The sequence below is a fragment of the Natator depressus genome, chromosome 2, assembly GCF_965152275.1.
Source record: "Natator depressus isolate rNatDep1 chromosome 2, rNatDep2.hap1, whole genome shotgun sequence".
Taxonomy (NCBI): Eukaryota; Metazoa; Chordata; order Testudines; family Cheloniidae; genus Natator; species Natator depressus.
In genome coordinates this window covers 114,151,867-114,162,027 of record NC_134235.1, presented here as the reverse complement: position 1 = coordinate 114,162,027, position 10,161 = coordinate 114,151,867, and positions in this window count along the sequence as shown.

Genomic DNA, 10,161 nt, shown 5'->3' with positions numbered 1-10,161 from the left:
CAGTGTATGATGGGGTAAAAAAAAAAAAAACCAGCTTAAGTTCGAATTCCTCACCAGCAAATTCAGAAATGGGAAGGGTTGTGACTGTGAAATACTAGGGTCCCAGGGTGAGCATCTTGAGGGTAGGGGGAGTTGGGCAGATTTCTTTAAATGCCCAGTATTTTCCACATACAGTCCGCTGTTGGCTTGATAACACCTCGGAGGTTTTGTTCATGGGCTGACCATTGCTGATGTAGTTTGGGGTTTTTTATGCTTCTTTTTAAAGTTACCCTTTGTATTAGCGTTACTGTTGTCTAACATTTGGGATGATGAGCAGAGAATTTGCATTTGGATTTTATGATTGCTTGTAGTGCGTGTAGTGCTCTAAGTTTTGGGTTGTTTTTTTTTGATCCTTAATCAGGCTGTTTCAACGAGTAGCTAGTCACTGTTGCTTCTCAAAAGACTTGCAGCTATCATCAGATCAGTGAGCTTTAACCTTTCTTAGTAATTAGGAAGAGTAAGGAGTGGCTGTGCTTTGAGAAACATCGGAAAAGGAAAAACTTGAATCAGAGCATTCCCCTGCGGCGTTCTTAGAAGGAAATAGAAGCTGTGTGTGCAGTAGCATATACAAGTTGCACGTAGCATGTACATTAAACAAAAATCGCCTCTAGGGTTTATATGAGAGTAAGTCAGTACTGCCTAAAAGCAACAACCCTATCTATTGACTGAGGGTTTGCAGCTCTAAATTAATGAAGTCCCGGAAACAGTCAAGTTTCTCTGAAAACATTCATGTCTCGGGAGAACGTTGGGGATGGACGAACTCGAGCATCGTTGGACCTGGAGAATAAAGCAACTTTTTCTTAAAAATAATTTACTGCCAGGTGAACAACTGCTAGATTGCAGGTCCTTAACTACAAAACGTATCAAACATGAGTGTGGAGAGTGGCGAATCAGTGTTAGTAAAACATAGCACTTCTAGAGGCCATGGTAACATACTTTAAAGATACAAACACAACCGATTATTTTTATATAGAAAATAAGGAAAATAATTACAGTGCTGCCAACTCTCAAATTTATTACAAGTCTCACGATATTTTGTTTGTTTTCTCAAAGCAAAAGCTCCTGGAGTCAAGTGATCCTGAGAATTTCAGCTTGCTTTATTTTTAAAAAATGATAGTATCTAGCCTTCATAGCTGCAGGAAAAAAAGCTTGAAACTGTGAACTGAGTGTACCATCATGGCTCAAAAACTGGAATGGAAATTAAAAAACAAAACTGTTTTTTTTTTTTTAATAGCATTGTTTTTTTGGACCTGACTCATGGATTTTTTGAATGAGTGTGTTGGCAATAGCAGTAATATCATTTGAGGCTGGTCAGATGACTTCTTCAGTGAAGCCAAACTAGCCACTTCCAGTAATTTTGAATTAGGGTCCTAGATTATGGGATGGATTGATCCAGTAATCTCTTAGCTGTTCAGGGAATCCTAATTCTCAGGTGTCTTCAGAAGAGAGCAAGTAAGGGAGAAAGAGAACCCTGACAGGTCCCTCAGCATGGAATTCTAGGCGGTGCTCATAGTGCCATCTATTGAGGCTGCTGGACATTTCCCATTTATAAGACTGTTTTCAGTTGCTTATAACTAGGGCCCTACCAAATTCACGGCCCTGAAAAACACGTCATGGATCTTGAAATCTGGTCTCTCCTGTGAAATCTGGCTATTATGGGGGGGGGGGGGGGGATTGTGGTATTGCCACCCTTACTTTCTGCGCTGCCTTCAGAGCTGGGTGGTCAGAGAGTGGTGGCTGCTGGCCAGGCACCCAGTTCTGAGGGCAGTGCCTCCGCCAGCAGCAGCATAGAAGTGAGGGTAGCATGATATGGGGGAGGTTTGTTTCTTTTGGGGGGGACATGGCTTGCCTTACAAGTGGGTGTCATGGGCAACCACCTAGGATGCCATGGTTGGGGGGGGCATTGTGGTCACCCACAACCACACAGGCAGCCCAAGACCCCTTTAACCTCCTGAGCACTGGGGAGGGGCAGGGTTGGGGGTGCACCAGTCAGGGGCTCCTACCATGTGCCGGGCTCCAGCTGCTAGACCCGGTTGGGCTGCAGAGGGGATAGGACTTCTTCTCCTGCATGGGTCGCTTCAGTGGGCCAGGTCAGATCCACCTCTGTCAGTGGCCCAGAAGTCAGGGTGGCAATACCATACCATACCACCCTCACTTCTGTGCTGCTGCTGGCGGTGGCTCTGCCTTCTGAGGTGGGCTCTCAGGTAGCAGCTGCTGCTCTTCAGCCACCCAGCTCTGAAGGCAGCGCCACCACCACAAGCGGTGCAGAAGTAAGGCTGACAATACCATGACCCCCCCCCCCCCCGCGCGTGCGCGCGCGCACACACAAAATAGCCTTGCGGACTTCCCCCCCCCCCCCCCCGGCCAGAGTTACAACACCTTGAAATTTCAGATTTAAATATCTGAAACCATGACATTTTAGATTTTTTTAAATCCTATGACCATGAAATGGACAATGAATTGGCCCTACTTATAATTTTACCAAACTTTAAACATTTGGGCTGAAATTTTACATGCTGGGTGTATGCCTCAGGCTGTGGGTTTTTGTTTGTTTGGGGGGGGGGTTGAGCCAAAATGGTTCAGCCATGTCCAAGTCTGGGTCTTTTTAAAATGGGCAAAACAACATACTTTTCCAAAGTTCTGGTGACCTTTTCTTTGACAAGCTCCATTACCCCAATGCTTAGGATCAGGTACTTAAAAATTTAGCAGGGGTGTGGCCCTCATGTCAAAGATGTGCCATCTCCATGAAAATCCATCCTAATTTGGACCAGTTTTAGGTGGTCCTGTGGAAAAAATAGTTGTGATGGTGTAATTATAGACTGTAGCATAATGCCTACACACACACAGGGGTTAAATTGAGATTCCATAGGCAACCTTAATTCTGGCCTTTCTAAACTTCTGACTGTTTGACTTTAAAAACTTAATAACGTTCTTTTAATGTAGTTTTGTGTGTGTGTATATTTTAGTACATAGTATGTCTATCCATCAATAAAGCTTTCTTTGGATTATGTAAACGTACATAATATAACCTGCTCTTCCCTTGAATATGATGTAAAATCCCCTGGTAAGGTGTGGGTTTAGTTTTTTACAAGTGGAAGACAGGAAGGAATATTTTATTAACATGGCCAGTGTATGGAATACAATTTTTAAATCGTATTGGTTGAATAAGGGTAAGCATTAATGGCTGCAACAAAGTGAAGGAGTAGTTCTTGGAAATAGTCATAGGTTCTTAATGTTTCTTGTAAACAGAGATATCTATGTGCATGTATATAAAATAAAAACAGGACCAGATTGGAATTTGTTCTCCTAAACTCTGAATCTGAATACTGAAGAAGTTTGGAATCTATTCCAGTTCTGGATCTTGACTTTGCAATGTAGGACCCATCTCTGACATACATTGTGCATTATACATGTTATTTATGCAGAATATACAGCTGTGCACTAAATTATCTGTCTTTCACCTCTAAGGATAATTTATGCGTCCATCTTTAAAGACCCCTCCACTCCAGATTTAATCAGTATAGTTTCAAAGTTCTGTTTTTCAAGATACAGGGGAGGACAAAGTGGGGGAAGCATCCACCCCCCCCCCCGACCCCAACTTGCTAAACAGCCCCAGGAAATCCTTCAGCAGTTGTCTTTTTTTGGGGAGGTGAGAAACGGATTTTGCATAGTCACACCTATATGTATGAATGAAACCTCAGTGGAGCTAATGCAGCTTTCCCCAGAGCAGGGGGCTGCCAGTGTGGATCCACTTGCAGGATTAGGGCCTTAGCTTGTAATGGAGCCATGCTGATTGCAGTATTCTATTGAGCTGTTCTCTGTGTCTGTGGGAGAGAGATACACTACAGCAATATTTACCTTTCCTTGCACACAGCAGGAGTACATAGAGCAGTGGAATGTGTGACACACCTAGCAGCCCTGAGACATTTTTCTCTGAATTTAAAATATACAAAACAGGATCCAGTGATGCTTTATGTAGCGACAGAAGAAGGCTGATACCTTAACAAATAATCCAAAAGGAGCTGTGGTATACTGATGATGCTAAAATTGCAGTTAATTTAGCAAGGACAAGCAAGTATAGGAACTGGCTGATTCAAGGTGGTTTTAACAAGTAAGATGTTGCAGGGGTTGGGGTATTTTTTTTGTTAATCTTTAGCTGACTTTGTTTGCCCAGAACTCTGGGACCCCTAGTTTATACTTTTGTATCCAGCAATTGATAGATTGATCACCTTTTTTTTAGTTTAAACCTTACCGGTTATGTAAAAATCTCTGTAAATTCCAGACACCTTCAAAAATCTTTTAGTTTATTAAACACACTGAAAATTTCTGTGTAGAGTAATATTGCAGTGGGTAGTTCTCTGCTTAGCGAGACTCAGTAAAATAAAAGCAAAACTGTATTTTTTTTTCCTTGCCACACAGACTGTCCCCAGAAAATGCAATACTGAAATGAAGAAGTGGTTTCATGGTTAGTGGGGCTTTTTTCTCCTGCTTTTTATAGCACAGTATGGTATATTGCCCACAGATTACCTTGGAGACTAATTTTAGAGGTATTCATACATAGTTGTTTTAAAAATACTGTTTCCACCTCCAGTAATCCACAAGGTGGAAGCAAATGTGTAGAGTATCTGCATATATTTGTACAACGGGACTGTGTGTAAAGTGGATTTGTAGGTGTGCAATGTGTGCATGTCACCAAGAGAGCCCCCATTAACACTTCAGTGAGGCAAAAATTTGCAATTCACCACCAGCTTTGTTCGTTGGTGGTTTGTACATGTAGTGGGGCCGTGGTATGGTGTTAGCCAACTCTTCTGATGCCTGGTTAGAGATCAGTTGCCCAGTTATTTTTAACTTCAGTAAATAGCACACCATTGAGGAGCGGGGGTGGGACAAGTATGATGGGAAGTGGTTTCTTAGAAGGTGGATGTTCTACTTGTGCTAACAGAAGTTCTGCACTGTTAGCCATCACTGTGCTTGTCTGGCGTACAAGTGTTTGTTCACACTAGTGTATTTTCCTTTTCTGCTTTCTTCCTGATAACGCCCAATGTTTACATGCATCCCTGCTCCTATGAAAACGGCAACACTGAATTGATGGGGAATTTATTTCTTTTAAACCCTTGGCCACGAGGATTTTAGTTTGAATGCGTCTTCTTTCTGCAAGTAACCTCTGCTGAAAGGAATTAATTTTTTGCACATGATGTGAAACAGGAAGTTTGAGATAATGAAGCAGATTTATAGATAGTTTGACATAGAAATAACCTTCTGAACTTTTCCTTTGGACTAAGATGCTCATGGTGTCATAACGGTAGTCATCTGAAAATAATTTTGCTTGCTAGATGCATTTTAGTTCATCAAATTTTTCTCTTGTATTTTTTAATATAAATAAAGTTTAGTTCAACCTGTCTAGGTCCTTGCAGTTTATCGCCTTTTTCTTCAGTTTGCTGGACTAGAACTGGGACTACTACCTAGCAAGTTGTGTGCCCTTGGCAGTACCAGCTTCACTTGTAGGTTAGAGGCTCGGAGATAAAGATAGCATCAGATTTTTTCTATTTTCTTGCTGGCTTTGAACAGCTCTGAAGCTTTGCTTATCAGTGAACTTAATATTTAATCCCAGAGATGCTCAAATTGCTTAAAAATTAAGTGTTTCCTTCAAGTGAGGATGTTTGCATTTTCAACTCAATATGCAAAACTCCCTTTCAGAGCCCTACACCTTTACTTAGTGCACTTTATCACAAAAATAAAATGGAGGAAGAGCTGAAAGAAACCATTTGTTTAGTCTCTTGAGGCTCAGCATCTCGTTGGGTCAGTCTGCTAACTAATCAAGGTTTCAGAGTAGCAGCCGTGTTAGTCTGTATCCACAAAAAGAAAAGGAGTACTTGAGGCACCTAAGAGACTAACAAATTTATTTGAGCATAAGCTTTCGTGAGCTACAGCTCACTTCATCGGATGCTGTAGCTCACGAAAGCTTATGCTCAAGTTAATTTGTTAGTCTCTAAGGTGCCACAAGTACTCCTGTTCTTCTAACCAATCAAGTCACTCAAGAATATGGTAAGACAAGGAAATGATGATATTTGCAATAACATTTTTATTAGTAGCAGAAGTTTTAAAAATGAAAAATGCATGCGCACAGCAGCGGGCTGAAGGAAAAAGGTCAAAAAGAAGCTTTGAATTGCAAAGGGCAGTGGTTACGAAGGACTTCTGTTGCTGCTGCTGTGGAGGCTAGTGGTGCTTCTTGGTATGAAGTTTGCTTCTGTTGTCTGAAGGGAGGGGAAGAGTGAGTGACTCTACCCTGTTAATCTGCTTTCTTAACTCTGCCTTGTTTGCTCTTTTGATTAAAACAAAATATTGCTCTCAGTCAACTTTTCCTGAGGGATGGCGGGGAGAGGGAGGGGTTATACTTTAGGTCAGTGGTTTTCAACCTTTTGTCATTTGCGGACCCCTTAAACATTTTAAATGGCTGTGCTGATCCTTTTGGAAATCTTATACATAGTTGGCAGACCCCGACACATTAGATGTAGTCTGTGGACCCCCAGGGGTCCGCGGACCACAGGTTGAAAACCACTGTTTTAGGCCCATGGGGGGAAAATGGCTACAGTTTTGCTGCTATAAGTTGTGCTTAACTTCCTTCTCCTACATCAAAATCTGTGCACCGACGGAGTAAAACATGACAGCAGTTTATGAAGCAAAACGGTCCCACTGTGACACAGCATAGTAATTGTAAGGCAAAAACGGCTGATGGGTTGCGTCTCCTGCTTGAACAGCATTTATGTTTTGCTACCTAAATTCTGTTTTAGCTTCCCATCTGCTGCTAGACTGTGAGCACTATGAGTCAGGCTATCCGGGTCTGCAGATATGGAATCAGACAGTAGACTGTTACTTCTTTGTGAAGCTTGGTTTCTTTACTTCAGTTTTTTTCTGGTGATGATACATCAAACTCTGGAAGTGGTCAACTACATATGCCAGAGTATGTGTGCACCATTCCCACTACTCCCCACACTAGATTCAAGCTTTGAAAATATTGTTTTAAAAACCGCTTAGTGCCTTGGCTCCAGATGAGCTGTTGAGTACACGTTTTATGGTCTAGATGTGTGATGGTGCTATCATGCATTAGTACAGCATGGCTACTTATGTACTTTGACAGATTTTTGGGGTGAGGAGTGCAGGAGGGGGATAGTTGAGTCCAGGGCAGTTTACGCTGGAAAAATAGCAAGCAGCTAAATGCAGAAAACTTAAGTTTAAATGAAGTGAAGGATGTAATTCAGTTCATGTAAAGGAATTATTGAGCACCATTTGTGTGCTTGATGCTGTACAAAACATGGAGGAAGCCCCCTGACCCAAGGAGTTTGCACTCTAAAGTTTACCATCCGGACTATTTTTCCACACTTTAAACTCCATTTAACTGGATCTTATGCTTGAGCAAAGAATGCAGGAATGGACCCCAAGTATTTCTTGTTTAGGAAGACTATTGTCAATAAGCTTTGTTGGAGAAATGAGTTTCCAATAGATTTTTGAATGAAAACAGGGGTCCTTGCAGGACAAAGAATGGAAAAAAAGTGATAAACAAGAGGTGGCATGTAAATAGGACGGGCCACACATTTGTTCTCAACTTGCTGATAGAGTTGCCAACTTTCACAAAACCGAACATCATTGCTCCGCCCTCTGCCATGCCCCTTCTTTGAGGCCCTGCCCCTGCTCACTCCATCCCCCCTTCCCTCTGTCGCTCGCTCTCCCCACCCTCGCTCGCACGCTCATTTTCAGGGGGTTGGGGTGTGGGAGGGGTGAGGGCTCCAGCTGGGGGTGTGGGCTCTGGGGTGGGGCCAGGGATGAGGGGTTTGGGATGTAGAAGGGGGCTCCAGGCTGGGGCTGAGGAGTATGGAGTGCAGGAGGGGGCTCTGGGCTGGGAAAGGGGGTTGGGGTGGGGGTTTGAGTGAGGACTCCAGGTGGGGGTGTGGGCTCTTAGGTGGGGCTGGGGAAGAGGGGTTTGTGGTGCAGGAGGGTGCTCTGGGTTGGGATCGATGGGTTCAGAGGACAGGAGGGGGATCAGGGCTGGGGCAGGGAGTTGAGGCATGGGAGGGGGTGCAGGCTCCCAGCAGTGCTTACCTCAGGTAGCTCCCGGAAGCAGTGGCATGTCCCACCTCTGGCTCCTACACAGAGGTGCAGCCAGGCGTCTCTGCACGCTGCCCCGTCTGCAGGCACCGCCCCCACAGATCCCATTGGCTGCGGTTCCCAGCCAATGGGAGCTGTGGAGCTTGAGCCTGGGGCGGGGCAGCATGCGGAGCCCCCTGGCTGCCCCTATACCTAGGAGCTGGAGGGGAGACATGCTGCTGCTTCCGGGAGCTGCACGGAGCCTGATTTAGCACCACTGCACATCTGTGCTGCCGACCGGACTTTTAACGGCCCGGTCAGCAGTGCTGACCGGAGCTGCCACAGTCCCTTTTTGACCAAGCATTCCCGTCGAAAACCGGACACCTGGCAGCTCTACTTGCTAATACTCCATCTTTAATTTGCTTTATTGAACCGCAGCATTAGATCATAGAAGCAGAATCGCTTGAAATATTCAAGAACAGATCTCTCATCCCTGCTCCAATACTGACCCAGTGCAGAATGGGTTAAAGATAAGTTTTCACCTCTAGATTTGCATTTCCTTGCAACTGTAGACTTAAACATATTTCTGTTTGTGAGTGTATGTATATTTTCATACTTTCGTCCTCAGCAAAGCATCTTAAATAGCACCTTTTTGAAAGTTCCTTATGAGCAGTATACACTGAAGCTTTCCTTCCAAGAACCTTTTATTCAAAAGTTTCACAAGAAAGTTTTGAATCTGGATTTTTATCTCTTCTCTGTCCATATCAGCTGTTAACCTGGTCTGGGGCTGATAAGGGCTTTGTCTTTTAGGATGCTGAATGGGTTGGCCATGTTTTGCTGCAGTTGGGCCAGTGTGGATTCATGCTATTAGCCAAGGTTATCTCCTCATTGACCTTGCCACCAAGGTTGAGTCCTGGCTACCTGCTAATTGGGTAAATGGAACATTTTGAAAGGGTTTGTAAAGGATGATTTTCTTTTTGAGAACGAAGGAGGTATTTTTTATAGAAACTCTTGGCTTTATTAAATTTGAATTTTGAGAGGGAGAGGGAGGAGGTGAGGGGAACCCACTACATACAAGGTTACAAATTCAAAGAAAGAAACATAATTGGAAATAGACCTTAGTTAGTAGAAGAAATAAAGGAGACATTCTACTTAAGTTTTTGTTGTTCCTAGGCTAGATTTCGTATTAACCTCCTCTTACCAAGGTTTTGAAAAGGGCTGTCAGCTGCATTAATTCTTGCCCTGTTTGTGCTTCATATGTTAGGTATTGGTTTAATTAGGTGACTTAAAGGGACTTGCAGAATATTGATTTATTTATGTGGTGCTCATGCAGAAGTTTGCTTGCACCCCACCACTTTCCCTCGGTGTTCTGCCAGAGAACCCGGTGTTAATTTGCGGGCAGGGTTCCCAAATTTCAGCCAACAAGGGCTCCTGCCCAAGTGATGCAATGAGTCATCACCAGCACAGCCCTTCTCGCTCTCCAGCCAGCACTGCCCATTTCTTAGGAATGCGCTGGATGGCTGACTCCTGTCCTTAGTGAAACAGCATTTGTGGGCACGTTGTGCCACTACAGTGCCATTCCAAGCAGCCTTCTCCCCAGGACCATGGATCATGCTGACAGAATCAGACCTTCTCAGGAAGTATGCATCAGCTTTCCTAAGTCTATCTGGCCTCACTGTTCCTGAGGTGTGTCCTTGCAAATTTACAGGCATATGCTGTAGCTGGGATCACTGATTCTATCTGTGTATGCTGCATGTGGGCACTCACTCGCCGTGTCACATTTGTAGTTTGGTTGGTACAGTCGAATCATACAGGTTCAGAATTTCACTGTCCTGAGGAACCAGTAAATATTTGTGTGGTTTAAAAGTAAATAAATAAAAAATCTGGAGACTTTTAAAATGTAGTGTAACTAGGGGTCACTCTACTGTAGCTCACCTGTGTGATTGAAAGTAATGCACAGCTGCTGGCTCTACTTTATCTCAGGCTGTTTGTGCACTGAGCATTGATAACCGTTTATAGTTAATACATGGCATTTGTTTT